The sequence below is a fragment of the Triticum dicoccoides genome, chromosome 2B (genome assembly GCF_002162155.2).
Source record: "Triticum dicoccoides isolate Atlit2015 ecotype Zavitan chromosome 2B, WEW_v2.0, whole genome shotgun sequence".
Classification (NCBI taxonomy): Eukaryota; Viridiplantae; Streptophyta; class Magnoliopsida; order Poales; family Poaceae; genus Triticum; species Triticum dicoccoides.
The window spans coordinates 446736418-446742344 of NC_041383.1; positions in this window are offsets into that span (position 1 = coordinate 446736418).

Genomic DNA, 5927 nt, shown 5'->3' on the forward strand with positions numbered 1-5927 from the left:
GTGAATGGAGCTTTGAGCAAGGAGATCGAAAATCATAGCAAAACGAGCTAGAACTCGTGCTTGAGCTGGATGGGGATTTTTTTGGGTAGAATATGAAGTGTGTGGGTGTGATAACTCGCAAGTATACGGGATAGCTGTAGCCTCTTTCGATAAGTAAGAGTGTCGAACCCAATGAGGAGCTAAAGGTAGAACAAATACTCTCTCAAGTCCTATCGGCCACTGATACGACTCTACGCACGCTTGATGTTCGCTTTACCTAGAACAAGTATGAAACTAGAAGTACTTTGTAGGTGTTGTTGGATAGGTTTGCAAGATAATAAAGAACGCGTAAACAAAACTAGGGGCTGTTAAGATAAAGATGCAATGAAGTAAATAGAGCGAGTGTGGAAAAGTGGTGGTAGGAGTTGTGGAATTGTCCCTAAGCAATTGACTACGTTACTAGACCGATAGCAAGTTTTATGTGGGAGAGGCCACTGCTAGCATGTCATCCCTGACTTGGAATTCCATGCACTTATGATTGGAACTATTAGCAAGCAGTCTGCAACTACTAACGTTCATTAAGGTAAAACCCAACCATAGCAGTAAGATATATTGGTCCCCCTTCAATCCCGTATGTATCAATTTCTATGCTAGGCTGAAGCTTCTGTCACTCTTGCCCTCCAATACATAGTCCTATCAACATACAACTAACCCTATGGTGTGATCCACGCGCGCGCTCATATGATGGGCACCAAAGCACAGCAACATAACCACAAGCAAATTAAATCAATCATAGCAATTCATCAACCACCAATAGGACAACGAAAATCTACTCAAACATTATAGGATGGCAACACATCATTGGAAAATAATATGAAGCATAAAGCACCATGTTCAAGTAGAGGGTACAGCGGGTTGCGGGAGAGTGGACCGCTGAATATAGATGGGGGAAGGTGATGGAGATGTTGGTGAAGATGATGGAGGTGTTGGTGAAGATCGCGGTGATGATGATGGCCCCCGACGGCGTTCCGGCGCCACCAGAAGCAAGGGGGAGAGAGCCCCCTTCTTCTTCTTCTTCCTTGACCTTCCCCCTAGATGGGAGAAGGGTTTACCCTCTGGTCCTTGGCTCCCATGGCTTGGGAGGGGCGAGATCCCCTCCAAGATTGGATCTATATCTCTGTTTCTGCGTTCTCAGATTCTAGCCCTTCACCGTTTCCTTTATATCTGGAGATCCATAACTCCGATTGGGGTGAATCTTTTGCCCAGATTTTTCTCATAAAATTAGCTTTCTTGTGGCAAAAGAAGAGCGTCAACCTCCTTACGGGTGGCCCACGAGAGTCTAGGGCGCGCCCAGGGGAAGGGCACGCCCCCCTGTCTCGTGGCCACCCCGGACACCGTTTCTCGTTGATTCTTCCTCTAGAAAATCCCAAATATTCCAAAATAATTCTCTGTCCGTTTTTATCCCATTTGGATTCCGTTTGATATTGGGTTTCTGCGAAACATAAAACATGCAACAAACAGGAACTAGCACTCGGCACTGGATCAATATGTTAGTCCCAAAAATAGTATAAATAGTTGCCAAAAGTATATGAAAATTGAATAATATTGGCATGGAACAATCAAAAATTATACATACGACGGAGACGTATCAGCATCCCCAAGCTTAATTCCTGCTCGTCCTCGAGTAGCTAAATGATAAAAAAAAGATATTTGTTGATGTGGAATGCTACCTAGCATAATCTTGATTATGTGTCTAATCATGGCATGAATATTAAGATACGAGTGATTCAAAGCAATAGTCTATCATTTGCATAAAAACAATAATACTTCAAGCATACCAACCAAGCAATTATGTCTTATCGAAATAACATAGCCAAAGAAAGCTCATCCCTACAAAATCATATAGTGTGGCTATGCTCCATCTTCATCATACAAAGCATTCAAATCATGCACAACCCCGATGACGAGCCGAGCAATTGGTTCATACTTTTTAATGTGCTTCAACTTTTTCAACTCTTACGCAATACATGAGCGCAAGCCATGGACATAGCACTATGGTGGTATATGGTGGTGGTTGTGAGGACAAAAAGGGAGAAGATAGTCTCACATCAACTAGGCGTATCAACAGGCTATGGAGATGCCCATCAATAGATATCAATGTGAGTGAGTAGGGATTACCATGCAACCAATGCACTAAGAGCTATAAGTGTATGAAAGCTCAAACTGGAAACTAAGTGGGTGTGCATCCAACTTGCTTGCTCATGAAGACCTCGGGCGTTTGAGGAAGCCCATCATCGGAATATACAAGCCAAGTTCTATAATGAAAATTCCCACTAGTATATGAAAGTGAAAGCATAGGAGGCTCTCTCTATGAAGAACATGGTGCTACTCTGAAGCACAAGTGTGGTAAAAGGATAGTAACATTGCCCCTTCTCTCTTTTTCTCTCATTTTTTTTCTTTTTCTTTTTCATTTTTTTTCCTTTTTTTCTTTTTGGTGGGATTCTTTGGCCTCCTTTTTTTATTTGGGCTTCTTTGGCCTCTTTTATTTTTCAAAAAGTCCGGAGTCTCATCCCGACTTATGGGGGAATCATAGTCTCCTTCATCCTTTCCTCACTGGGGCAATGCTCTAATAATGATGATCATCACACTTTTATTTACTTACAACTCAATATTACAACTCTCGAACAAAGATATGACTCTATATGAATGCTTCCGGCGGTGTACCGGGATGTGCAATGATCTAGCATAGCAATGAAATCAAAAAACGGACAAGCCATGAAAACATCATGCTAGCTATCTTACGATCATGCAAAGCAATATGACAATGAATGCTCAAGTCATGTATACGATGATGATGGAAGTTGCATGGCAATATATCTCGGAATGGCTATGGAAATGCCATAATAGGTAGGTATGGTGGCTGTTTTGAGGAAGGTAAATAATGGGTTCATGATACCGGCGAAAGTTGCACGGCACAATAGAGGCTAGCAAAGTGGAAGGGTGAGTGTGCGTATATCCATGGACTCACATTAGTCATAAAGAACTCATATACTTATTGCAAAAGTCTACTTAGCCCTCGAAGCAAAGTACTACTACGCATGCCCCTAGGGGGATAGATTGGTAGGAAAGGACCATCACTCGTCCCCAACTGCCACTCATAAGGAAGACAATCAAAAGACACTTCATGCTCCAACTTCGTTACATAACGGTTCACCATACGTGCATGCTACGGGACTTGCAAACCTAAACACAAGTATTTTTCAATTTCACAATTACTCAACTAGCACGACTCTAATATCGCCACCTTTATATCGCAAAGCTATTGCAAGGAATCAAACATATCATATTTAGTGATCCACAAGTTTTATGTAGGATTTTATGACTAACCATGTGAATGACCAATTCCTGCCATCTCTCTAAATAGATATAAGTGAAGCGAGAGAGTTTAATTCTTTATACAAAAGATATGCCCATGCTCTAATAAATATAAGTGAAGCAAAAGAACATTCTACAAATGGTGGTTTCCTATGTCAAGAGAAACAGGCAATCCAACTTCAAATGATATAAGTGAAGCACATGAAGCATTCTATAAAGCCACACTCAAAAGATTTAAGTGAAGTGCAATGAGCATTCTATAAATCAACCAAGGACTATCTTATACTAGTATGGTGCATAAAATACAAGTGAAAACTATATGCAAAAGACGCTCCAAGATTTGCACATATCGCATTAATGAAACAAATCCGAAAACATATCGATACTTGTTGAAGAAAGAGGGGATGCCTTCCGGGGCATCCCCAAGCTTAGACGCTTGAGTCTCCTTGAATATTTACTTGGGGTGCCTCGGGCATCCCCAAGCTTGATCTCTTGCCTCTCTTCCTTTTCCTCATATCGAGACCTCCTCGATTAGACACTTCATCCACACAAAACTTCAACAGAAAACTCGGTAAGATCCGTTAGTATAATAAAGCAAATCACCACTCTAAGTACTATTGCAAACCAATTCATATTTTGTTTTTTCATTGTGTCTACTGTAGTATAACTTTTCCATGGCTTAATCCACTAATATAAATTTATAGATTCGTCAAAACAAGAAAACTATGCATCAAAAACAGAATCTGTCAAAAACAGAACAGTCTGTAGCAATCTGAACATCCACCATACTTATGTTACCCCAAAATTTATCCAAAATTAGGAAACATAAACAAGTTGTATAGCAAGACAGTGCAAAAATAATCAGAACCATTTGACGTTCTAGTTAAAAATGTAAAATCCCGCACTACAGCCAAAGTTTCTGTCTTGCACCGTACAAACCAACAAGCATTGTAAACATCCTAAAGGCAAACCTTGGCACATTATTTTTATAATAGAAAGGAATTGTACAAGGGGATAATTATTTTTGATGAAAATTTTCTGTAATCAAGATTCACAAAGTTTCCGTGAGCATGAACAAAGTTCAAGGAGCTCCCCCACTTCAACAATGCTTGTCTCTCTCACTTTCACTTTCCTTTTTGAAAAGTTTTTGTGTTTCCCTATTTATTTTTTTATTTTTAAACTATATAAAAGCACTCAACAGGAATAAACGACTCTCTAAAACTTCCGGGTTGTCTCCCTGGCAGCGCTTTCTTTAAAGCCATTAAGCTAGGCATTTAGTGCTCAAGTAATGAATCCACCCGGATCCCAAGGTATATCAAAGCCAATTTTAATTAACAATGATTTGTAATTTAGTAGTGAGCACAAAGTAATATATATCATGCAACAACGAAGTCTAACTCTCTTCTTATGCATCGGCATGTCATAAGAGAACAATTCATGCACACATAGTAAAGGCCAATGCATAGTATAAGCAGTTTCTTGCAATTTCATAGTATGGGAAACATAGAGAGGTGGAGAAATAGTTCCTCTCTCATAATAATTGCAAGTAGGAGCAGCAAGCACATGCATATTACATTCATCAAAATCATCATGTGCAATGGTAAAAGGCAACCCATCAATATAATCCTTAATAAGCACAAACTTCTCCGATAAAGTGTAGTAGGGAGAATTCAAAAAGATAATAGGACTATCATGCGTGGGTGCAATAGCAAAAATTTCATGTTTAACATAAGGAACTATAGAAAGTTCATCTCCATAAGCATAATTCATATTGGCATCTTGGCCACAAGCATAGCAAGTATCATCAAAAAGGGAAATTTCAAACAAATTCAAGGGATCATAGAAATCATCATAGCAATCATCCTTCGGTAAGCACGAAGGGGAATTAAATAATGTATGGGTTGGAGGGTTACTCTCATTAGAAGGTGGGCACGGGTAGCTAATCCACTCTTCCTCCTTTTGTTCTTCGCTCTCCTCGTCATCTTTTTCATCCAATGAGCTCATAGTTTCATCAATTTCTTCTTCCATAGCTTCCTGCAAAATATTAGTCTCTTCTTGGACAGCGGAGACTTTCTCCATAAATGCGTTACTATAGTAATTGTATTCATAATTTTCATAGCAATATCTAAGTATAGCAAGATTTTCAGGCCTATAAACACCATCATCATCAAAATCTTCATACTTTTCAAACAAAGATTCAATTTCATAAGCAGCCTTAAAAGCAACAAATTCTTCTATTTGTTCCACATCATAGTAATCATATATACCATTAGCATAAGAAGCTAAGGTTTCATTATCATTAAATTTGCATGAAAAGGGAAGGTGTGGATCCTTCAACCTAGAGCAACAAGTAATATCATATCTCAAGCATAGATCCCGGGCATACCAATGCAACATAATAAATTGATCCCATAATAGTTTCCCTTTTTGTGTCGAGCGATAATCCCTAAAGTATTCACGTTGATCCAACGTGTCTCCCATTATAAAGTTGAATGGGGTTTTCCCAGGATTATCAAAGTAGTACATAATATCTTTCACATAATGAGAATCGAGGGTTTTAGGAGTTACCCCAT